Source organism: Schistocerca americana, chromosome 3 (genome assembly GCF_021461395.2).
Source record: "Schistocerca americana isolate TAMUIC-IGC-003095 chromosome 3, iqSchAmer2.1, whole genome shotgun sequence".
Classification (NCBI taxonomy): Eukaryota; Metazoa; Arthropoda; class Insecta; order Orthoptera; family Acrididae; genus Schistocerca; species Schistocerca americana.
In genome coordinates, this window is record NC_060121.1 from 414,047,452 (window position 1) to 414,073,598 (window position 26,147).

The window sequence follows — 26,147 nt, forward strand, 5'->3', positions numbered from 1 at the left end:
AAACGACGCCTCGCTTGGTGTAAGGATCGTAAACATTCGACGATTGAACAATGGAAAAACGTTGTGTGAAGTGACGAATCACGGTACACAATGTGACGATCAGATGGCAGGATGTAGGTATGGTGAATGCCCGGTGAACGTCGTCTGCCAGCTTGCATAATGTCAACAGTAAAATTCGGAGGCGGTGGTGTGGTCGTGTTTTTCATGGCGGGGACTTGCACCCCTTGTTGTTTTGTGTGGCACTATCACAGAACATGCCTGCATTGACGTTTCAAGCACCTTCTTGCTTCCCACTGTTGACGAGCAATTCGGGGATGGCGATTGTATCTTTCAACCCTATCGAGCACCTGTTAATAATGCACGGCCTGTGGCGGAGTGCTTACATGACAATAAATCCCTGTAGTGGACTGGCCTGCACAGAGTCCTGACCTGAATGCTATAGAAAACCTTTGGGATGTTTTGGAACGCCGACATCATGCCAGGCCTCACCGACCAGCATCGATACCTCTCCTCAGTGCAGCACTCCGTGAAGAATCGGCTGTTATTCCCCTGAAACCTTTCAGCACCTGATTGCCTGCGAGAGTGGAGACTGTCATCAATGCTACGAGTGGCCAACACAGTACTGAATTTGATCATTGCCGATTGAAGGCGTCACGAACTTGTAAGTTATTTTCAGCCAGGTGTCCGGATACATTTGATCGCATAGTGTAGATAGTTGTAAATCACACGGAGAAATTGAACTACGTTTCTTAGCTGAAGCCATAGAAGCTGCGACAGCATTGGAGGAAACAGAGCAATAAGCCAAGTCCACAGACAATTGGAAAATTTTCCTGCAGAAATCAAGTACACTACTGGCCATTAAAATTGCTACACCACGAAGATGACGTGCTACAGACGCGAAATTTAACCGACAGGAAGAAGATGCTGTGATATGCAAATGATTAGCTTTTCAGAGCATTCACATAAGGTTGTCGTAGGTGGCGACACCTACAACGTGCTGACATGAGAAAAGTTTCCAATCGATTTCTCATACACAAGCAGCAGTTCACTGGCGTTGCCTGCTGAAACGTTGTTGTGATGCCTTGTGTAAGGAGGAGAAATGCGTACCATCACGTTTCCGACTTTGATAAAGGTCGGATTGTAGCCTATCGCGATTGCGGTTTATCGTATCGCGACATTGCCGCTCGCGTTGGTCGAGATCCAATGACTGTAAGCAGAATACGGAATCGGTGGGTTCAGGAGGGTAATACGGAATACCGTGCTGGATCCGAACGCCCTCGTACCACTAGCAGTCGAGATGACAGGCATCTTATCCGCATGACTGTAACGGATCGTGCAGCCACGTGTCGAACCCTGAGTCAACAACTGGGGACGTCTGCAAGACAACAACCATCTGCACGAACAGTTCGATGACATTTGCCGCAGCATGGACTATCAGCTCGGAGACCATGGCTGTGGTTACCCTTGACGCTGCATCACAGACAGGAGTAGTGGGGCTAGGACAGCGTCGTGCCACGTTCCATTGTTGCCAAATTTATTCAAGATGGCGGCGATGACGTCATTCAAGATGTCGGCATGTAGACTTGGTAACAGTGCATGATGTCATCCACTAACCTAAGCCCTCAAGAAAATGGCGGGAAATTTCAATTTTGGAGGGGAAATAGGTCAATTCGTCTATGTCCACTAACCTAAACCCCCAGAAAAAATTTGCACCAAATTTGAATTCCAACAAGATAATGCATGCAAAACCTTACTTGTCTTTATTATTATTCATTATTATTCATTATCATTTATTATTATTCATAATGATTCATTATCATTTATTATCATTTATTACTATTTATTATTTTTATTTATTATTATTGACCTGCCTCCACTAGAAAATTCCCTACAAATTCATATTCCAGCACGATAATGGCTGCAAAACTATACTTCGCTTTATTATTATGAATTATCATTCATCATTTATTACTATTATTTATTATTATTAATGGCCTACCTCCACTAGAAAATTGCCCCAAATTCAAATTCCAACACGATAATGTCTCGAAAACTGTACTTCTATTTTTTATTACTTATTATCATTTATTGTTATTTATTCAAGATGTCCAACTTTCGCGGCGAGAAAGCCATTTGCGTTACATCCATAACAAAAATCTATCACAAGATCAAACCCCACATCCTCCAAACTTTCGCGCTCACCTATCTTTTTTCACTGCTAACCTATCACAATCGCGTCAAATAATAAAATGCGCTTATAGTAACCTAATTCAAATCCTTTGATTTTGCAGGGGGATAGGGACCGAAGTCTTTATTACAAGCAGTATGGTCATCACTTGTTATCCAACACAATCAGTACACTGCTTCGAGATCCCAGTGCAGTCGACACGACGTCCACTCTACAACTGAATTAGTTGAAATCATCGCCGCACCTGGCCCCGTCTCCCAGGCGCCACGGTCGCATAGCCCCGCATGCCATGGGTAAGGGAGCTCTGGCCCTGCAGGCTAGCGCATGGGTTGTTGCCTATGGCGGGGCACTTGGGGCGGCCCGCGCTAGCCGCTGGACCGGCAATTACTCCCACGTCGTAAACATGTTTTCGCTGGACACGCTGGAATTTGCCGAGTTCGACGTCACAATGGTCCCTTTTGCGTTCAACACATGTATTCCTTGCCTCCGCACGTTTCCCTCCAAAATTGTTTGCCTTGGAATCACACAACGTTCGTCCGATCCACAAAGAATGCCCTGCCACACTTTTGGCGCGAAAGTTGTTTTCCTGGGTACGTTCAAACCTGTCGATGCTGACTGTTGGCCACCCACCACCTGTCTTTGTGCAACCGAGAACGCCGTGCTACACTTTTGGCGCCAACATTTGCTCAACAGTGTAATCTGCCATGACTGTAGAAGAGCACGTTTGGTCGCCGCAAGACCTCTCGCTAAGTCAATTCACTCTCTCTCGCGCCGCGCTGCCGTCCCGCTGACGTCCTACCGCTTACGTCACACACCCTCGATCGCCCCCTCCATACACGTGACAGACATATTCTTCTGTAAATATGCTAACATCCACATCGCCCATCTAACCTATCAATTACCTAAGTACTTAATTCCATTTCAATTTTAATCATATTAAATAATTCAATTTACAATTTCATATACGTTTGCAAAGTTGTTCAACCACCTACTTTAAATTCTTTTAGAGGACCAGACCGCAACCTCTTCCTAAGAACCCTCACTGAGTTTGAATTCTGTCAGTAAAAGAAAACGATGCTTGCGCTTTCGCTGCCAACCTTAGAAAATTGCGCGTGAAAAAAGGACACTTTTACTAACCTCAACCACCTGACCATCACATCCTCCTACGATCAGGCGCCAAATGTGAAATCTGCCAGTAAACAAACCTCGCTTGCGATTTCGCTACAAACGTAAGAAAATTGCTGAAAACGAAACCCACCACCGCCATCACTTCAGGGGGGGGGGGGGTGGGGGGGGGGGTGGATGTTAAAAGGACTCAGCCTGCACTAGGCTGATGGAAGGAGGAAGGAGTGTACTTAATTTATTTTGGAGCAATTTAGTTGGGGATGGAGTATATGCATCACGGATCACACGCTCTGACATCACCCCACAGCATACAGACCTGCAAATTACTCCTACATAACTCATGTATAATGCTCTACACAAGCGCTTGCTAATCGTAAACCGTCAAAAAATTCACTGAACAGCCTACAGACATATGAAGCACACCTAAATAATTCAAAACACCCACGCCCATAGAACAGAACAAATATTAATTTATCTAAATAATAATCCATATATAATGTTATATAAAAGTATTTTTGGTCCTCTAACACACGAGTCTGGAGATGTCTGTAGAAAAGGGTGGCAGGCTCTGATCAGAAAGACTGACGCGTTTCTGCCAACGGTAAAAGGCTCTCGAATCAGCTGAACTGATATGAGACCGACTTAGGTCAACTGAGGGTGTACTGATGTAAAATGGTCATTTTGTAACGTATAGGAAAATGAATTGCATCTTTATTAGAAGGACAAGGTACGCATTGGAATATTGTCATCATTGGTCTGTGTTTAAGTATATAATATTAAATGCACTATCCTCAGTGAGAGGGTTATGTATGCCGGTAAAAGTATTTGCTTATTTGACTAGATGTGTGCGTAATTTAGTATGTTTAATTGTTCAGCGAATATGACTATCTGTGGAAAAAGGTATTATTATGTTTTATTGACCTGGGTTGTATGTGGGGGCGTAAATGCTTGTACAAAATTATTATAAGAGTGAGGGTGGCATATAAGTAGAAAAGTTCTGTGAAAGCGTGTGTTGAAGGAATGAGCGAGTGGATGACACGACTCACCTACGACTGTATCATTAGTACATGTAAATAAATGTCGGATAACCTAAATTGAGGTCATTTTTTTTCTTTTTAATGATATGTATGACTTATGGTTGGAATTATATATGTATATTTGTTCTAAATGCGTACTCATCTATGCTTAGAAAGGGAGAATGCTTTTTTATTATTAAGTGAGTTTTGGCAGGAGTGAATAGACTTTTATATATGCCGGTATTTAAGATTTGTGACTCGAAATTGTCAGCGCAGCGTGAATGACGTTAGGTTCACTGGCTGGGGGATACTGTGTTTACATGTTGAGTTGGAGATGGAGGGGAGGATAGAGATCTGCGCTATTCAGGAATCCATTTGCGCAGCGTATGTCGTTAGACAATAGCTGGAGAGCAGGTATAGGAAGAGCCCACTTCGTCATGCTGGTACTGGGGCTGAGTGGGCGGCTGTTTAGATGGATAGATATGTGGGGTTGACATGCCGCCGGCGGCGCTCGGATGCTCGCTGTGTAAGGTGCAATGGGATTATTTGTTTTGGTGGTTACTGGATTAAGAACTGTAATACTGAAGGTCATGCCTTCAGCGGGAACGCTGTGTAATTGAGTAAGAGTGTTTACGTATTTGAAGATATTTTTCGTGATTGGTGATGTTAAGTTGATGGCGCAATTTAGCTACCACTGTAAAAAAAATAGCTCTCTCCTGCTGAAAGAAAGGGATGACCTTGCCCTCAGACCTAATGGATGAGTTATTAGATAAGAGCAATTGATAGTTGTTGTTGAATGATGGTATGTGTTTGGATATATCAGTCTCTAAACGGCGGCGCGAATGAATGTGTATGTTAAATGGGTGAAGTGTAATGCAGGATGAGAGGAGTGAGACATTAAAACATCGAGCACGAGCGAATTCGCGTCTTTGCTTGTTGTTCAATGAAATGTGATGGTGATTACAGCACACAACTCCACGTTGGCGATGTCTTCACAGGCCTTACACAGGTTGGTGGGGTATTCATTATCAGGGGTAGTGACTGAGGTGTGTCGCTGATAAAAGTTGTATAATGACTAGAGAAGATGGGTTTGTATGCTATCGTGAGAGGGCGTAGCTTGATGACATAGATAATTGGACTAGATTTTTTTATTTGGAAATTTATGCAATCTATAGATAGTGATATTCGACCGCTAGTGACAACAGTTAAGAGCGAGAAAATAGGTCCAAATCGAGCGCTGGCAGAATGTTGGGGCAATGGTAATAATATTTGATTCAAGTTGGGGGTGGTAAATATGGACCAGGCTTTGGATATTGGTGTGAGTGTGATATGTGCTTGATGGTCTGTATAAAAGTTTCACTCTTTAATTGCGTTTGGTATTTTGAGGGGTGTGTGCAAAATTAATTTTACTCTTAAAAGTGCGAGAAAGGTGAGTTGATTGGTGTTTAGATAGAGGCTACGTTTGTAATTCGAAAAGAGGGGATGAGAATGGTAAATTGATTGATGGACATGGTTTGTGGGCTGATATATGAGCGTCAAGATAGGGTTGAGGAAGTTTGCGTATGTTGATGGTGGGGCGTTTGTGAGGTTAGGTGCAGTGGGAGGAGTAAATTAGATCTTATTAAAAAAAACTGTTGTAAAGTAAGAATAATATTGAGAAGGTTTTAGATGGCTGGTCATGCGACGAGGCGAGAGCAGTGATGTGTAGTTATGTTTAGTTAAAGGGCCGTGTAATGTCGTGTCAGCAGAAATGCGCAGTGTGTCATAGGGGGTAAAGGCATGTACTGCTGCTATGATGTGTCTAGCGTATGGAGGCTGCGCTTTGGAGTTATGCTACATTGATATAAAGTTGACTTTCACCTGCGTTCGGTGGTCGCGGCTCGGGGTTGTGACGTCTGCGTGTGCTTTGACAACTGACGAGCGCGTCGACCGCGCCAGCTCATGCTTGTAGTAGCCGAGCAGGGGCTGTGCGCGGTATGAAATCAGATGGATGCGTGACTTCACGATTCTGTGGCCATGGTGTGGTGGCAGGTACCTGTGCACGTCTGCTGAGTTATTTTGAAAGCGGATCTGCAGGCTCTGCTATGCGTTATTTGGATAGTTAACGAGCACTGAGCCATCTACACATCGATGTGAGGAATTATTTAGTAGCAGTTTGCTATTGTGTGTACTGAAATTATGAGTTGGGTGGGTGTCTGTGAGCTGTGCAACATGGCCTAGGGCACATCTAGGTGGGTGTTTTGTGATAGTGTGATAGATATACTGCATTGTTAAATAAGTTGTTTGAAAAAATATATAGAGTGCTGTCAATCATTACACGCCCCTGCAGTGCAGATCAGAGTGATTGGTTTTCCGTCACCATCTAAATTGCATGCGAGTAGTAAGTGTTTTTGCGGCGGCGTTAATCGTGTGTGTCAACGAGCTATGGGCTCTTCTGACAATAGACGTAAAGGCAGGTCCCGACCTGAGACGCAGGCGGAGATACATGAGAAGAACAAAGCAGCTTTCACATGTGTCAGAGGAGAGCACCCCTTCTGGTCGGCTGTCACGAGCGCACGGAAGCTGAACTTGGGTGGAGGCTCTGGAACTCCACCTCCCGCCGACCACACGCACGCGTGACCTGGCTTGGAGCGTAATTTAAGGCAGATAGGTGATATGAATTTTCTCGGATGTTATGCGCGAATGCGACTGTGAGTAGGTCATGTGTGGGGGAGGCCCAGCAGAGACTTTTGGTCGGTTTGGCAGCTGGGGGTGGGGTACTGGGTGAGGGTGTCTGGGCGCGTCTGTTGCACTATTTTTGTGAGCATGTCTGTGCACTGTGCTGTGTGTTATTTGGAGAGTTTAAGAGTACAGAGCTAGTCTGTGGATATTGTGTACTGCATTATTTAAGAGCAGTTTGCTACTGTGTGGTGAAATTAGGAGTTGTTTACGTGTTTGTGGGCTGTGTCTCATGACCACAGCCAGATCAGTTTGGGTGTTTTGTGACAAATATACTCCATGCCTAAATAAAGAAGCACGAAATAAATAGGATGCGTTCCTTCCTTAGTTTCCCGAGCAGCACAGCGCAGTCTGAGTGGTTTTTGCGCAAAAACAGCAATCTGGTCAGACTATAAGTGAGTCAACAAATAACAGAACAAATTTGTCTGTAGTGGAGTTACAAGTCTGGATTGGAATGAATATCTCGATGGGTGTGGTTGTGTTGAAAGTGTAATGCACTACTGGAGTTCAGAACCTGCCTTAGGTCAGCCTTACATATCGAAACCTATGAGACTCAAAAGTTTCAAAAAGATAGGTGAAACTATTCACGTATTCTGATGTCAGGGGGGGGGGGGGGCCCTGTGTACTAAGTAAGCTGAACAATGGACTGAGTGGCGAATACAGAGGGTAGTGATGCTGTCTATGTCTAGTTGATTAAATAAAGACATGTGTATGATTTTGAAAAGTTGATGATTAGGAAAGACGGTATTTTAGATGGATTATTATTTAGAGAAATTAATATTTATTCCGTTCTATGGGCGTGGATGTTTTGAATTATTTAGGTGTATTTCACGTGTATGTAGGTCGTCCAGTGAATTTTTTGATGGTTTACGATTAGCAAGCGTTTGTGTAGAGCATTATACATGAGTTATGTAGGAGTAATTTGCAGGTCTGTATGCTGTGGGTGTTGTGTGATGTCCTTAGGTTAGTTAGGTTTAAGTAGTTCTAAGTTCTGGGGGACTGATGACCATAGATGTTAAGTCCCATAGTGCTCAGAGCCATTTGAACCAACCTGTATGCTGTGGGGTGATGTCAGAGCATGTGTTCTGTGATACACACACTCCATCCCTAAATAAATTGCTCCAAAATAAATTAAGTACACTCCTTCCTCCTTCCAACAGCCTAGCGCAGGCTGAGTCCTTTTAACATCCACCCCCCCGAAGTGATGGCGGTGGTGGGTTTCGTTTTCAGCAATTTTCTTACGTTTGTAGCGAAAACGCAAGTGAGGTTTGTTTACTGGCAGATTTCACATTTGGCGCCTGATCGTAGGAGGATGTGATGGTCAGGTGGTTGAGGTTAGTAAAAGTGTCCTTTTTTCACGCGCAATTTTCTAAGGTTGGCAGCGAAAGCGCAAGCAACGTTTTCTTTTACTGACAGAATTCAAACTCAGTGAGGGTTCTTAGGAAGAGGTTGCGGTCTGGTCCTCTAAAAGTATTTAAAGTAGGTGGTTGAACACCTTTGCAAACGTATATGAAATTGTAAATTGAATTATTTAATATGATTAAAATTGAAATGGAATTAAGTACTTAGGTAATTGATAGGTTAGATGGGCGATGTGGGTGTTAGCATATTTACAGAAGAATATGTCAGTCGTGCGTATGGAGGGGGTGATCGAGGGTGTGTGACGTAAGCAGTAGGACGTCAGCGGGACGGCAGCGCTGCGCGAGAGAGAGTGAATTGACTTAGCGAGAGGTCTTGCGGCGACCAAACGTGCTCTTCTACAGTCATGGCAGATTACACTGTTGAGCAAATGTTGGCGCCAAAAGTGTAGCACGGTGTTCTCGGTTGCACAAAGACACGTGGTGAGTGGCCAACAGTCGGCATCGACAGGTTTGAACGTACCCAGGAAAACAACTTTCATGCCAAAAGTGTGGCAGGGCATTCTTTGTGGATCGGACGAACGTTGTGTGATTCCAAGGCAAACAATTTTGGAGGGAAACGTGCGGAGGCAAGGAATACATGTGTTGAACGCAAAAGGGACCATTGTGACGTCGAACTCGGCAAATTCCAGCGTGTCCAGTGAAAACATGTTTACGACGTGGGAGCGATCTCCAGTCCTGCGGCTAGCGCGGGCCGCCCCAAGTGTCCCGCCGTAGGCAACAGCCCACGCGCTAGCCTGCAAGGCCAGAGCTCCCTTACCCATGGCATGCGGGGCTATGCGACCGTGGCGCCTGGGAGACGGGGCCAGGTGCGGCGATGATTTCAACTAATTCAGTTGTAGAGTGGACGTCGTGGCGACTGCACTGGGATCTCGAAGCTGTGTACTGATTGTGTTGGATAACAAGTGATGACCATACTGCTTGTAATAAAGACTTCAGTCCCTATCCCCCTGCAAAATCAAAGGATTTGAATTAGGTTACTATAAGCGCATTTTATTATTTGACGCGATTGTGATAGGTTAGCAGTGAAAAAAGATAGGTGAGCGCGAAAGTTTGGAGGATGTGGGGTTTGATCTTGTGATAGATTTTTGTTACGGATGTAACGCAAATGGCTTTCCCGCCGCGAAAGTTGGACATCTTGAATAAATAACAATAAATGATAATAAATAATAAAAAATAGAAGTACAGTTTTCGAGACATTATCGTGTTGGAATTCAAATTTGGAGCCAATTTTTTCTGGAGTGTTAGGTTAGTGGACATAGCCGAATTGACCTATGTTCCCACCAAAATTCAAATAGTCCTCCATTTTTTCTGGAGGCTTAGGTTAGCGGACGGCGCCCAATTGACCTATCTTCCCGCCAAAAGCCGCCATATTGGATGATGTCATGCGCTGTTGCCAAGTCTACATGCCGCCATCTTGAATGACGTCATCGCCACCATGTTGAATATATTTGGTAACAATGGAACGTGGCACGACGCTGTCCTTGCTCCTCTACTATGGTGTACTCAACGACGAACCTGGGTGCATGAATGGCAAAACGTCATTTTTTCGGATGAATCCAGGTTCAGTTTACAGCATCATGATGGTCGCATCCGTGTTTGGCGACATCGCGGTTAATGCACATTAGAAACGTGTATTCATCATCCCCATACTGCCGTATCACCTGGCGTGATGGTATGGGGTGGAATTGGTTACACATCTTGGTCACCTCTTGTTCACATTGACGGCACTTTGAACAGTGGACGTTACATTTCAGATGTGTTATGACCCATGGCTCTACCCTTCATTCGATCCCTGCAAAACCCTACATTTCAGCAGGATAATGCACGACCGCTTGTTGCAGGTCCTGTACGGGCCTTTCTGGATACAGAAAATGTTCGACTGCTGCCCTGACCAGCACATTCTCCAGATCCCTCACCAATTGAAAGCGTCTGGTCATTGGTGGCCGAGCAACTGGCTCGTCACAATACGCCAGTCACTACTCTTGATGAACTGTGGTATAGTGTAGAAGCTGCATGGGCAGCTGTACGTGTACACGCCATCCAAGCTCTGTTTTACTCAATGCCCATGCGTATCAAGGCCGTTATTACGGCCGGAGGTGATTGTTCTGGGTACTGATTTCTCAGGTTCTATGCACCAAAATTGCTTGAAAATGTAATCACATTTCAGTTCTAGTATAATATATTTGTCCAATGAATACCCGTTTATCATGTGCATTTCTTCTTGGTGTAGCAATTTTAATGGCCAGTAGTGAATAACATACCAAACCAGTGGGCCGACCACGAGTTTGAGTAAGTGTGGGTATACCACTCACCATGCACCATATGATGCAGTGAACAGAAAAGGACAGTCCGTGTAGAAGACGTAACTAATTATGAGAAGAAGACAAGAAGTGTCATGGGAGCAAGGGAGAATGTGAATGTTACAGAACCATGTTACTTTAAGTGATTTTGTAAGGTGGCAACGGTCTTGCCCCTTACATTAGTCCATTTAACGTGACTTTAGGTCAATAAATACGACTGACAGCGGCGCAGTCACTTTGTAGATAATTAGTTGTTGTTTGTTGGAATAATACTCTCGAGTGCGGTGTATGAAATGTCTGTGGAAAAGCATCGGCAATGTAATACAGGGAGAACTACGCGATTTTGTAACTATCTGATTTTGCGTCAATGCATTGTATGTGAGGCACCGGAAACAGTGCTCGGCCAGCGGCCGGAGGCTGCAGCTCTGGAGGCTGCAGCTGGAACGGTCTGGAAGCCCTGTATTCCGCTCAGTCACGTGTCAGCGGCGGACACTAGCCCCTCAAGCACGCGCGTCTCCAGGTGTTTTGCCTCAAGTGTTTACAAAAGGGGGAGTCTGTTCGCTCCAACGGGAAATTTTGCGGGGAAATTTAAAGTGGTCCGTTAGGAAAAAAGATTCCGGAAAATTTATTGTTGCCCGCAGCTGTGGATCTTCCTAGGCTTGCTGTATCTACTGATTGGAAAATTGCGCAGGTCGCACCAGTGTTTAAGAATGGTAGTAGGAGTAGTCCATCGAACTACAGACCTATATCATTGACGTCGGTTTGCAGTAGGGTTTTGGAGCATATACTGTATTCAAACATTATGAATCACCTCGAAGGGAACGATCTATTGATACGTAATCAGCATGGTTTCAGAAAACATCGTTCTTGTGCAACGCACGAAGTAATGGCCGCTATCGACAGGGGATCTCAGGTTGATTCCGTATTTCTGGATTTCCGGAAAGCTTTTGACACCGTTCCCCACAAGCGACTTCTAATCAAGCTGCGGGCCTATGGGGTATCGTCTCAGTTGTGCGACTGGATTCGTGATTTCCTGTCAGGAAGGTCACAGTTCGTAGTAATAGACGGCAAATCATCGAGTAAAACTGAAGTGATATCAGGTGTTCCCCAGGAAAGCGTCCTGGGACCTCTGCTGTTCCTGATCTATATCAATGACCGGGGTGACAATCTGAGCAGTTCTCTTAGGTTGTTCGCAGATGATGCTGTAATTTACCGTCTAGTAAGGTCATCCGAAGACCAGTATCAGTTGCAAAGCGATTTAGAAAAGATTGCTGTATGGTGTGGCAGGTGGCAGTTGACGCTAAATAACGAAAAGTGTGAGGTGATCCACATGAGTTCCAAAAGAAATCCTTTGGAATTCGAATACTCGGTAAATAGTACAATTCTCAAGGCTGTCAATTCAACTAAGTACCTGGGTGTTAAAATTACGAACAACTTCAGTTGGAAAGGCCACATTGAAAATATTGCGGGGAAGGCGAGCCAAAGGTTGCGTTTCATTGGCAGGACACTTAGAACATGCAACAAGTCCACTAAAGAGACAGCTTACGCTGCACTCGTTCGTCCTCTGTTAGAATATTGCTGCGCGGTGTGGGATCCTTACCAGGTGGGATTGACGGAGGACATCGAAAGGGTGCAAAAAATGGCAGCTCGTTTTGTATTATCACGTAATAGGGGAGAGAGTGTGACAGATATGAGACGCGAGTTGGGATGGAAGTCATTAAAGCAAAGACGTTTATCGTCGCGGCGAGATCTATTTACGAAATTTCAGTCACGAACTTTCTCTTCCGAATGCGAAAATATTTTGTTGAGCCCAACCCACATAGGTAGGAATGATCATCAAAATAAAATAAGAGAAATCAGAGCTCGAATAGAAAGGTTTAGATGTTGGTTTTTCCTGCTCGCTGTTCGGGAGTGGAATGGTAGAGAGATAGTATGATTGTGGTTCGATGAACCCTCTGCCAAGCACTTAAATGTGAATTGCAGAGTAATCATGTAGATGTAGATGTAGATGGCTTAGGCGGAGTTTACTCGTGAGATTTGGTATAAAGGGAAGAATTGTGGAAAATAGTTGGATTCCCAGGCCGTAAATTGGTCGGCACTGGGAAGCTGGGTATTTTGAGCGTTTCTAGGGATGTTATTGGTTCGTTAAAGTTTTGGTGGGGAAAACAGAGGCTAAGGCCGATCTTGCTCTACACTCTGTAGAGGCCTTCCGTCTTGGGCTTTCGTTCTGAGAGGAAGTTAGCTCTTTGCTGATGGGAATATTGTCGCAATTTCAGAAGTTTATGGACAGCAGTCTGTTGTCCAAGTATTAGAGCAGCGTAATTTCCGAGGCGCCGCACCTGGACTCCACGGCCGCGCCGTCGCCCGCCGGAGATCGCGCCCACAGCAACAGTATTACGGTGAGATCGCTCCCGCTTCGGCCTGCGTTAGAAGTAGCGTTAAATAGCTGGATCACGTGCAATGCTGTTTGCACTTAGGTTACACGGTACTTTGGAGTCTAGTGGTTCTTCTTATTTTACGTTTTGTGTCGATGTCAGTCGGTCAGCCAATTTATAAGGGATCGCGTTTTGTACCGATTTTGACACAGATCACTGCCAATCCCAGCTAGGAGGGTAATTTGTAAATGGTTCATTTGTTTTTTTTATTCAGCATTGGCCTGAAGTTGATAATAATTGTATTGTGATTCAGTAGAGCTTTCACTTTCAGTAATTTGATCCTGAATTCATCCTTCTGCTTTGTTTTATTTCTGTGTAATTGTCTGATATCATTGAACCCCCTGAGTGTTCCTTATGGTTCACGTTTGGAATTAAAAATGGGTGTGACTTATCGTCAACACTACCACCGCAGATTAATTAGGGGTGACAGGGCGACATTTGCCGGCCTTAGCGGCCGAACGGTTCTAGGCGCTACAGTCTGGAACGGCGCGACCGCTACGGTCGCAGGTTCGAATCCTGCCTCGGGTATGGATGTGTGTGATGTCCTTAGGTTAGTTAGGTTTAAGTAGTTCTAAGTTCTAGGGGACTGATGACCTGAGAAGTTAAGTCCCATAGTGCTCAGAGCCACTATTAGGGCGAATTTAAATCTAGCGTAATCCATTCTTGCGTACATTTCCACTCCCGGTTTTTCTGTAAGTTGTTTGCCAGGGGCGAACACAAGCAAAATCCAGAAGCAACAGGTGGGGTGTTACAGTTTACAGGTTTTGCAGCAGCCCGGAATTTGGAGTTTTTTTTAAACAATTTTTTTTACAAAAACAGTAACAAAAATGGCTACAATGAAATGACAAAAATAAGGTGACAGATAATTGCAGTCATAAATTACAGCATTCAAAGAATGAGTCTTTAGTAGTAGCGCAATTTAGCACCTTCGCTGTCACCTTCAACTGGTGGCAGTTCAGCATGCACATTTTCTTCATCATCATTTCCCAGACCCAAATTAATCATTCAGTAAATCCTTGATGTGTGTTCCTTCCAGGGTAAATTACGTGGACAGAAGAGCAGTCCCGAACAGCGACATCGCAAAATCCTTCACTGCCTTGTTATTTTTGTCAGTTCCAGCCTTGTAAGTGCATCCATAGGGAGTTCAAGATCTTCCTTTATATCAGACACCAGATGTTTCTCGCCATATTCTTGTATCTGCTGTACTGCTGATTTATTTTTCATGTGTGACTTGCAGCTGAGGTTAGGGTCGGGAACGTGACCCGACCCATTCCATCTCTACTAGGAATCCAGTTCCTAACCTATACCCATTCTGTTGAAGACAATTCAGAGCATGTTACCATATTTCTTATTGTGATTCTGATGTTTAAGTATTTTCTCGAATTCATTTTCCATATACATCTTATATTCAATGTGTTCATTGTGGTGTCACCGCCAGACACCACACTTGCTAGGTGGTAGCTTTAAATCGGCCGCGGTCCATTAGTACATGTCGGACCCGCGTGTCGCCACTGTCAGTGATCGCAGACCGAGCGCCACCACACGGCAGGTCTAGAGAGACTTACTAGCACTCGCCCCAGTTGTACGGACGACTTCGCTAGCGATGCACACTGACGAAGCCTCGCTCATTTGGAGAGCAGATAGTTAGAATAGTCTTTAGCCAAGTCAATGGCTACGACCTAGCAAGGCGCCATTAGTAACATTGCATGTATCTATAGAGTCTCACTTGTATCGTCAATAGCGATGTACAACAAGGATGGATTAAAGTTAAGTATTCCAGCAGCTACGTGCTTTTCTTTATAGCATTCATTACGTATCCTGTTTCAGACCTATCTCTAGCCTGCGTGAGTCTAACGCGTGCCTTTCGGCTACTTCCGAGTGGCGTAGCTGTCTTGTTACGCCACAACATTCATCGCTCCCAATATTGTTAAAAACATAACTTGTACGAGGGTTGCCCAGTAAATAATGCCCCATATTTTTTTTCTCCGAAATAAAAAATATTAGAAATGTGACACTTTAGGTGCGAGTTATTTGAAGTTTCCCGCGTGTGTACGCAAAGTTTAAATTTCCTCCGACAGAGAGCGGTGGTGTAGGAATGTTCTAAAATGGCGTCTGCAAGTGACATCCGTCAGAAACAACGTGCAGTGATTGAATTTCTCGTAGCAGAGGAAGAAACCGTGGGCAATATTCATAAACGCTTGTGCAACGTCTACGGAACATCTGCAGTCGATAGGAGTACTGTTGGTCGCTGGGCACAGAGGGTGAAAGCATCAGAGGGCGGTGCTGCGGAGCTCCGAGATTTGCCGCGGTCGGGAAGGCCTCCCACGGCTGTCACGCCTGACATGTTGCAGCGGGCTTATGTTCTCATTCGACGGGATCGACGCATTACGACTCGACAATTGGCACTGGAGTTGTCAGTAAGCAAAGGAAGTGTGGATGTGATTATCAATCAGCTTGGATACTCAAAAGTGTGTGCAAGATGGGTTCCTCGGTGTCTTACTGTCGATCACAAATCCCAAAGAAAACACATTTCTTTCGATTTGTTGCGACGCTTTCACGTTGACGGGGAGGCCTTTTTGTCACGGATTGTGACAGGTGATGAAACTTGGGTGCATCATTTTGAGCCCGAAACAAAAAGACAATCGATGGAATGGCGTCATGCTTATTCTCCACAGAAGAAAAAATTCAAAACAGTTCCTTCAGCCGGAAAAGTCATGATGACTGTGTTTTGGGATTGCGAGGGCGTAATTCTCATTGATGTGATGCCAAAAGGCAGTACCATTAATTCAGAGGCTTATGTCAAAACATTAGACAAACTTAAGCAGCGCTTCCGGCGCCTTGGGCGTCATGTTAACCCACAGGATGTTTTGATTCAGCATGATAACGCTCGTCCTCACACAAGTTTGAGGACTTGTGAACACATCGCGAAACTGGGTTGGATAGTGTTACCCCATCCACCCTACAGCCCCGATTTGGCTCCTTCAGACTTTCACTTGTTTGGGCCAATGAAGAATTTCATTCGTGGAAGACGTTTTGCCGATGACGAAGAAGTGATTCACGAAGTGACAACCTGGCTCCGTAGGCAGAGTAAAGATTTTTACCGGCAGGGAATACACGCTCTTGTGTCTCGCTGGAAAAAGGCCGTCGAACTTGAAGGAGATTATGTGGAAAAATAAAGCAAGTAGACAAAACATCAGTCTTTCACATATGTAAATTTGATTGTTGTGGAATAAATACTTCTGGAGAAAAAAAATATGGGGCATTATTTACTGGGCAACCCTCGTATATTTGCCCATTAACCAAATCACTGCGTTATTTTTTGCCTGAGGGTAGTAACTTTCCTCTGGTCTGAAGAAAATGCTAGTCGGTACATTGTTTGCTGAAGTTCTTGTTATTTGAGCAATTTTCTCCCTGGTCCACCTCTAGTTGATAATCCGATCTCCACATGTGTAACGATGAGGCACACTATCAACGAGGTTGCATTTGCTGCAGAGGTTAGTGTCACTTAAACCGATGGCAAAGAGACGCTCACTAGTGGTGATGATGTTATTGACTACCTTGTACCACGCTGTTCTCACGTCAGCCGAAAGAACATCACTACTGATATTTTTCCCGACCACCTGTCCTCCTATGGGGGGAGGAAAACTGCAGCAGTAACCACAAACTAGACTTTGCAATTTGTTGAGGGGCGTGCAAATGAGCCGCCTCCGAAATCCTATCACTGGGTGCCAGAATACTGCCGGCATTGCGTTCTGTGCCACAGCAACGGGCTGAATCTCCACATGCTGTAGCATAACGCTGCAATTCCGTAGTCACCTATGTGACAGGAGCTGGGCTCCTGTCACGACATAGCTGGTCAGAGCGACTATGAATACTCGCCGTCTAGCCATCAGCAGCACCGGTACCTGCACTTCGATTGATTCCTGTACTTCTGATTCCAGCCAATGCCAAGACAGTCTACTCATCTGAAACAGGTGAGTAGCTTCAGCTTTACTAAACAGCGTCTTCAGCGAGCCGTTGTTTTGTAGGCCCCTGCTAGACCTGATGTTCTGGGTCTCGAGCCTGTGCCACTGAGTGAAGACCATCTCTAGAGTGTCTTCATCTGCCACTCCAGGTGATTTTATGGGTGCTGGGTTTGGCGCGAGGTATCTTCATATTTGATGCGCTGTTTGGCAACGTAACCAAACTGGCTTCTCGGTACGCCTTTTTTGTGTCAGCGTAGCGTTATCGGCGGCAGTTACCCCTCCACTGAGGCAACACCCTGCCCTAGTAGGTACTCGGCTATTTGGTGCGCTAAACTCTGTGATGGAGTCTAGGATTTTCTTGTTGACTATAAATCCCGTGCCAAGGTGAGGAATAGTTTTTACAGAGCGTTTGCCAGTTTTACCTTTAAATATTCTGTAGCCTCTGACTCAAAGGTATGTTCATCTTGAAACGTCCCCTTAGAAAAATTATAAATGACTGTGCTTAAACTGACACACAGTATTTTTTAGCGCAACGCAATCTGACTTTCAAAAATTCCTACAAAAGAATGGCCCTGACTAACAATAACCTATACCTTTCATGAATCACTTACTTCACAAAAATCTTCGTTACTCAGACTACTGCAATACAGCGTGCGCCAATGCTGCCACCTGAATAAAAGATTCTAACTACTGAAGGCTCTAACTACTGATAGGCATAGTTAGCAAATGAAAGATTTTGATAGAGAACAAACAATGTATTTACCTTAAAAGTGTTCAAAAGTCATAATATGTATATCAGTTCATGATATCCAGTCTTACAAATTTACTGTCTCTGATGGACACACGTCCAGATCATCCGCTCTCAAAACTCCGCCATCTCTCTCCCCACATCCACCACTGCTGGCGGCTCACCTCTAACTGCGCAACGCTACGCGCTGTTAACAGCCAACTGCCCAACACTACAATAGAAAATTGCAACAATGCAAACCAGCCTCAGACTGCACACAGCACAGTCAGTGATTTGCGCTACATGGCGTTACCAACATAAAAACCTAAACAGCCTACTTACAATCTGTGAATCTTATTTCTTGAATCGTTGCAATTAGTATCTTATGTTGTTGCAGGATATCTGTAAGTTGTTTTAGTTTACTAGCCTTCAAAAGTGAGTTGACATTAAACGTGGCAAAGTAATTTGGGCGTTTATGCTTAATCTTTGCAGGAGTCTCCGATACCTTCGAGCATGTTGGTGCAGGCTCCCCAGATTCCGAAGGCCTGCATGCGTCGTCCAAGACGATGGTGGATTGGGTACCACATGGGGTAGTAGCATTTGCTGAGCTTTCCTCCATGATTTTGTCAGTTGAAAAACTGTTTTTTGGGGTCGACCATGTTTCGCACCGACCAAGATACTGCCAAGGTTGTGAGCCTTGGAGGCCCCAGCACTGATCGGTTCGCCGACCCAGCTTCCCGTTGGGATTGGTTACCCAACCATCCACTGGGTTGCTCGGCTTAACAGGGGAGTGAAAGAGGCTAGATGGATTCTCTTGCTGAATCCAATACATTATGGTTGCAACTGACAGGCAATGATGCGTTTCACTCCCATTGGCCCAAAGTCACAAGGACTCCTCCCAGGTTGATTCCCGGGACCGTGAAAAGTACATTTTATTATTGTTTTTATTATTTTATTTCATTTCAGGAGAAGAAGAATAGGGCATCCAGAAGGTGAGGAGGAAACGAACTGAAACTTCACGTGTTGAGAGAGTATGTGATGTTATTTCAGAGATTACAAAAGCGAGTCAAATTTATAAGGTACTTCGAAGTATGAGCCCATTATCAGCACGACATTGCATGATCTCTGGCCTGAATTCAAGCACTGATCTTGTTGGGAAGGGTGTTATAAAGCCGTTGTATCCTCTCCTGAGACAAGCTGCCTCACAAGTATAGTAAGTTGTCCTTAATATCCTGCGTACTGGATCTGGGATAGAGTTGACATTCGAGGATGTCTCACACATGTTCTATCAGGGTCAGATCTGGGGATCTTTCTTGCCAGAAGTATCTCATCATCATGCAAACAGTACATAGAGACAACTACCACGTGTGGAATAGCATTGTCCTCTTGAAAAGTGGTACCACGGAACTATAGCATGATCGGTAAAACTTGAGGACGCAGGATGTCCGTAATGTACTGTTGTGCCTTCAGAGGTCCCCAGCGACTACCATCCGATACCCAATGGCTCCCCACACCACGGCGCCAGTTGTAATTCCGTAGTTCGGCTGCTGCTGATCTCCCACTATTGGTGAGGTATAGCACAGAATATTGTAGGGAATCCATTGGTTGTTCTCGAATGGCAGACACAGATATAAGGGGTTGGAAAGTTCTTGGTACACAGAACGACGATCCTCATTTGTGCTGGTGAGTCGCGTTTGATCGGAACCTTGACGACGAGCGTGCGTGCACCACATTCCCGTGCAATCCAACATCGGACTAATGTAACATTCGAATGGCCCACAAATCTGGATATTGCACGATTCCACCACCGCCCAAATGAAAACCCACGACAATCCCTTTTTCAGACTCTATCAGGAACTGATAACAATCACACGATTATGCAGCATCTCCGTGACCTTGACAGTGATCACTCAATATCTGACGCTCCCCATGAGCCTCCTGTACCCTACGAGGCCTGGCAATAACTCCAGACACGCACAACACTAATGCACCATGGTGGCCATTGTACCTGCCACAGAGAATTGCAGCTCAATCACTCATTAACTGCCGATGTTGTGTATGTGTACAAAGGTACGCTGACATTTGACAATGTCGTCTGGGTGCTTCACTTTTACTGTCAGGCAGTGTAAATGTTTACAACACATCAGACATTAACAGATGTAATTAGCTTGTCTAAGCTTTGCGTCCTACCAGAATAGTACCTAAAGGTAATATCCGGAGTACCACAGGGAAGTGTGATAGGACCGTTGCTGTTTACAATATATATAAATGATGTAGTAGAAAGCGTCGGATGCTATTTAAGGCTATTCGCAGATGTTGTAGTTGTCTATGCCAAAGTAGCAATGCCAGAAGATAGTAAGAATTTGCAGAACGACCTGCTGAGAATTGTTGAATGGTGCAGACTCTGACAGTTGATCCTGAACGTAAATGTATGTATGTATTAAACTGGGGACCTAGAAATGAAGGATAGGATTCTTCCCGCCATAGCCTGCAGTGGTTCACAACCCAACAACAGACCACAGCAGTCCACCCACCCCACCGCCGCCCCACACCGAACCTAGGGTTATGGTGCGGTTCGGCCCCCAGTGGACCCCCCGGGAATGTCTCATAGCAGACAAGTGCAGCCCCAAATGTTTGCGCGGTAGAATAATTATGGTGTACGTGTACGTGGAAATGGTGTTGGCACAACAATCGCCGACACAGTGTAACCGAGGCGGAATAAGGAGAACCAGCCCGCATTCGCCGAGATAAGTGCAAAACCGTCTGAAAAACCATCCACAGACTGGCTGTCACACCGGATCTCGACCCTAATCCGCCGGGCGGATTCGTGCTGGGAACCGGCATGCCTTCCCGCTCGGGAAGCAGCGCGTTAGACCGCGCGGATATGCGGACGGGCCAAATAAATAACATATTGCGCATACGTAGGAAAAGAAATCCACTACTGTACAGCCACACTACTGATGAAAAACAGCTGGATACAGAGTCTTCTGTAAAATATCTAGGCGTAACTATACAGAGCGACCTTAACTGGAATGACCATATCAAACAGATGGTGGGAAAAGCAGACACCAGACTCAGATTCATCGGAAGAATCTTAAGGAGATGTAACTCATCTACGAGAGAAGTGGCTTATAAGGCGCTTGTTCGTCCGATTCTTGAGTGTTGTTCATCTGTCTGGGATCCCTAATCGAAATTTAGGGACAGCACTCTTCAGGAGGAGTCAGACAACATATTAGTTCCCCCACATACATCTCGCGTATTGACAACGAGCAGAATATTCGAGAAATTAGAATCAATACAGAGGCTTACCGACAATCATGCTTCCTACGCACTATTCACGAGTGGAACAGGGTTGGAGGGATCAGATAGTGGTACCGAAAGTACCTTCCGCCACACACACCATTAGATGGTTTGCGAAGTATGCTGTAGATGTAGATGTAGACAGTTACTTCGCGGAGAACACGTTGCTTTCCTTGTGTGAAACACTAATGTAATATGAAGATACACAGTAACAATACGTCGTAGTGACTGTGATTCATGCTTGTCTTCACAATAAACTACAGAAAATAGCATTGTGCTTGGCGGAATACATTGGCTTGTTCACCAAAGAAACAACAAACAGAATTAAGAAGTCTGGCATAAACATGCGTTTAGTTGGAGGTAAATGTCACCAGAGCAGAACGAAAGCAGTTTTATATGTGCTGCACGGTCCTAAACACTGCTGCAGATGTGTTCACCAAACCACCTCTCTCAACCTTGCATCTGTATTTGCCACAGGCCAGATGTATAGTCACCTGGGCACATACAGGGCACAATTATAAGATCTTTACGCTTTGCACATGTCGACAACACAAGAATCTTTTGCACAATGTATCCTGACACACAGCGCGTGCTGAAAAGTAATGCCTCCGAATTTTTTACTTGAAAACTCTCAAAGCTTTTTAAATAAAACAAACGTTATTAACATTCTACTTCTACATGGGGCCCACGTGTGACCAAGGTTGTTGCGCCTACGCTGCTGAAGTTTCGCTGGGAAACCATCACATATCCTCCATACAGTCTTGGTCTCTCCCCGTGCGGTTTCCATATTAATACAGCCATGAAGCAGGACTTTCGTCGCTTCGGACGAAGAGGTGCGCGCCTGGAATACAATCGTAGTTCAGTAGGCAACCGCAAGCATTTCCCCATGATGGCATTGACCATGTTGTCTCACTGTGGAATAAATTATTAAGAGTTAAGGCGATTTGTTTTTGAAATAAAAACAGTTTAGCTACTTTTTGTCCACCTGTCTCGTTTTCATTTGAATACCCCTCATAGAAAAAGCTGTGATCTGATACACTATTTCTTGTTTAGGTACGACTGTATATTCCGCTGCGCTTCGTTTTTTGATGCATAGTATCAAGAGTTAAGTTTCTTTGACATGCAGGTAACTTTCAAGATGTAAGTCAGTTTTTTTTACTTCTTTGTCCGCTCCCTAAAGAAGAATGAGTAGCTCTGTAGCACATATGCCAAAATCCGTAAGTGGGGCTTCCGGTGTTACTTGCTTTTACTAATTCATGTGGGTTCTTTCTCTGGCATGTTTCACTTTCCATCACGTGTAACACCATTACGTGTCTTTCTTTTTTTTTCTTTTTGTGATGCCTGTGGTGCAAGCCGGTGATCGGATCTCGATCTGAGTACAGGTAGCCGTTCTGATCGCTGCGGCGCTAGGAGGTGGATAGGTGGCGAATCCATTGCCACCGTCGCCTTTTAGCCCGGGAAAGATCTCCAGCACTCATTTAGACAGCAGGCCAGTGGCGAAGCGTCCATTAAGGCTCTAAGACTGAACCAACCCAAAAAAATTCCGAAGTAATTCGTCCAAACTGAATTTTATCCGATCTGATCACGTATCCTCGTAAATGTTTTCAAATACAGCGTGCATAAAAAAGAATCATCCTATTTGGCACGCCTATATTTCTAAAACTAATAAAAATATTAAATCAATTTTGTTTTTTGATGAACGGGAAACTCCAAAAGTTTTTTTTCATACCTTTTCATAGGTGTTGCAAATTGCAACACCTATGAGATGCAAGACATATGTCAGAGCGTTATTCGAATTGTTCTCACACTGCAGCGAGCATGTTTCGAGTTATAGCTTCCACAGCTGCTGTTATGCGATGTCTCAGTTCATTCATTGTTGTTGGTAACGGACGCATATAAACAGTCTCTTATAAACCCCATAAGAAATAATCATATGCAGTCAGGTTCGGTGACCTTGGAGGCCAGCAATGTAAGATTAAATCATTTGGTCCAGTGCGACTGATCCATCGTTCAGTAATCCTTTGACTTAAAAATTCCCGCAATTCCAAACGCCAGCGTGGTGGTGCCCAATCCTGTTGGTAAAGGAAGCCGTTCGGGTCAGTCTCCAACTGTGGGAAAAGAAGGTCCTCAAGCATATCGAGATATATGCTTCCTATAAAAATCGACCGTACACCTTTTCCCATTGAAGCTGCGTAGAACACATTAAATTTTGGAGAGTGCCTCTCATGCTGTACAACTTCATGTGGTTGTTCCATACCCCATACTCTCACATTACGACGGCCTTTCCATTTAAATGGAATGTTGCCTCATCACTAAACACTAAGCGTGGAAGAAAGCGGACGTCCTCCATCTTGCTAAGAATGAAATTACAGAACTCCACACGCCAGCCGGAGTGGCCGAGCTTATCTAGGCGCTACAGTTTGGAGCCGCGCTGCTGCTACGGTCGTAGGTTCGAACACTGCCTCGGGCATGGGTGTGTGTGATGTCCTTAGGTTAGTTAGGTTTAAGTAGTTCTAAGTCTAGGGGACTGATGAGCTCAGATGTTAAGTCCCATAGTACTTAGAGCCATTTGAACCATTTTGTCCAGACAAGTGGGTACAGACTGATGCTACCTAGCGGAAACCATGGAAAATTCGAGAATTTGCTCTTTCCAACAGTACTTGTTCACCCGCATATCTCAAATAACATAATAGTTATGATTTTTTAAAAATCGGATGATTCGTTTTGATACACCCTGTATGTATTTTACGTTTGAACTTCGCCGCAGCGATCAGAACGGCTACCTGAACTCAGATCGAGATTCGATCACCGGCTTGCACCACAGACTTCACAAAAAGAAAAAAAAAGAAAGACACATATAGTTACAGATCTTGCATCGGAATGTCAGCTGGTTGGCTTGAACGTGAACCTTTCCAAAACAAAAGTAATGTCCAACAAATGGGTCCCAGCTGGAGATGTGAAAGTCAAGGACAGTCTACTAGAAGAGGTCAGTGAATATGTCTACCTTGGCCAGATTATAAATATGAAGGGAGACATAAGGCCAGATATCTATCGACCCATCAAGCTTGGCTGGCAAGCATTTGGGAAGAATTCAAAAGTTTTCAGATCAAAAATGCCAGTAAATCTGAAGAAAGCAGTATTTGATCAATGCATTCTTCCTGTGATGACGTATGGCTGCGAGACATGGACACTGAACTCATTTACAAAAGGGAAACTTAGGACAGCACAGAGAGCCATGGAGAGATCAATGCTGGGCTATACAAGAAAGGACAGGAAAAGGGCAGATGACATCCGGTCTGTGACGAAGGTTAATGACATCTTAGAGACAGTAGGTTCATTGAAATGGCAGTGGGCTGGCCACGTTGCAAGAAGAAAAGACAACAGATGGACGAAGCTAGTACTGGAGTGGAGTCCGAGAGAGCACTGGAGGCCTAGAGGAAGACCACCAGACAGATGGGACAAAGACATCAAGAAGATCGCTGGTAACACCTGGCAGAGAACTGCCCAAGACCGTCCCACTTGGAGAAGACTGCTGAAAGCCTACCTGACTCCACGACTCGAAGAGGTCACATCATTTAATGATTGAATTGGCTGATGATGATGATGATATGTACCCGCCAGTATAATGCATCTCTTCTCTAGCTTTGTAACCAATAACAACTCGGAATTCTGCTACTGTTACGAGCATGCGCAGGAAGCCCGTTTCTTTTACATCTGGGGTTTCTATAGCGTGGATAACGTTTTTAAAAAGGTGGCTTTTGTCTTGTTTCTACTTCTCGCCAGCAGGTGGATACACGCCTCGAACACGAATTTTGTAGTTAAAAGGTAGTAGGTAGTAGTAGTGATTTACTGACTAGTGGAGTAATTTCGGTGTGCCCGGTCACGTGTGAGGTATCACCGTCAATCTGTCCTGACACTGTGTTGTCGAAAGGAAAACTGTAAGTTGTCTAATATTTAAATCATTATGTTGCAAAGAATAGTACTGCTGACTATCTCAAACTACCAAGGACGCGTTTATTTCATCAGAAGACCCACTGAATTTTTTAACTGGAAATCCTGCATTCTTCTCTTATCTTTCTTTGGAAGATAAACTGTTGGTGAAACAACGAAATCAGACGCCAAGTCTGCCTACCAAGAAATCTTGTGGAAAATTTGTAAAACGTTCCCAAACACAATGGTATAATTCAAAACTGTGGTTAAGTGGGAGCGTTGTAGGGAACAAAGTTTTTTCGTTTTACTGTGTACTATTTGCAATGGGTAATGACGGTTTTGAATGGGTAAGTGGAGAGTGGACGAAGAGAGTCTTCAAAATTTCCTTTTGAAAGCTAAAAAGCATAAATGTTCCATTTCATATAACACAGCAGCTGTTAAATACCATCATCTATGTACAGTTAGAATTGACAATGTCCTTTCAAAAGCAACACTCTAGGAAGCGTTGAAACACAATGAGATGGTTGATCGAAACAGAAGTATAATGAAGAGACATATTTAGACACTGCTTTTTAGCACGGCAAGTGTCAGCTCTTCGGCCGCGCGGAATTTGCCGATCGGTCTAGGCCGCTGGAGTCATGAAACGTGCGGCTGGTCCCGGCTAGGTTCGAGTCCTCCCATGGGCATGAGTGTGTCTGGTTGTCCTTAGGAGAATTTAGGTTAAATAGTGTGTAAGCTTAGGGACTGATGACCCTAGCAGTTAAGTCCCATAAGATTTCACTCACATTTGAACATTTTTTTGTTGTTTTGTTAGCTCATCGGGTTCTTGAGGAAGCTGAAGTATCAGTAAATAAAGGAAATTATTTAGAATCCTCAGATTTTTGGCAGAAAAAGAACCATACATGAAAGATCATTTAGTATTCGGTGGAGTATCAAAAGGCACTTCCTCTGACACACAGAATGATCTAATAGCTTGTATTATGGATGTTGTTAAAGAACAAATTTCAAGTGAAATTAAAAAT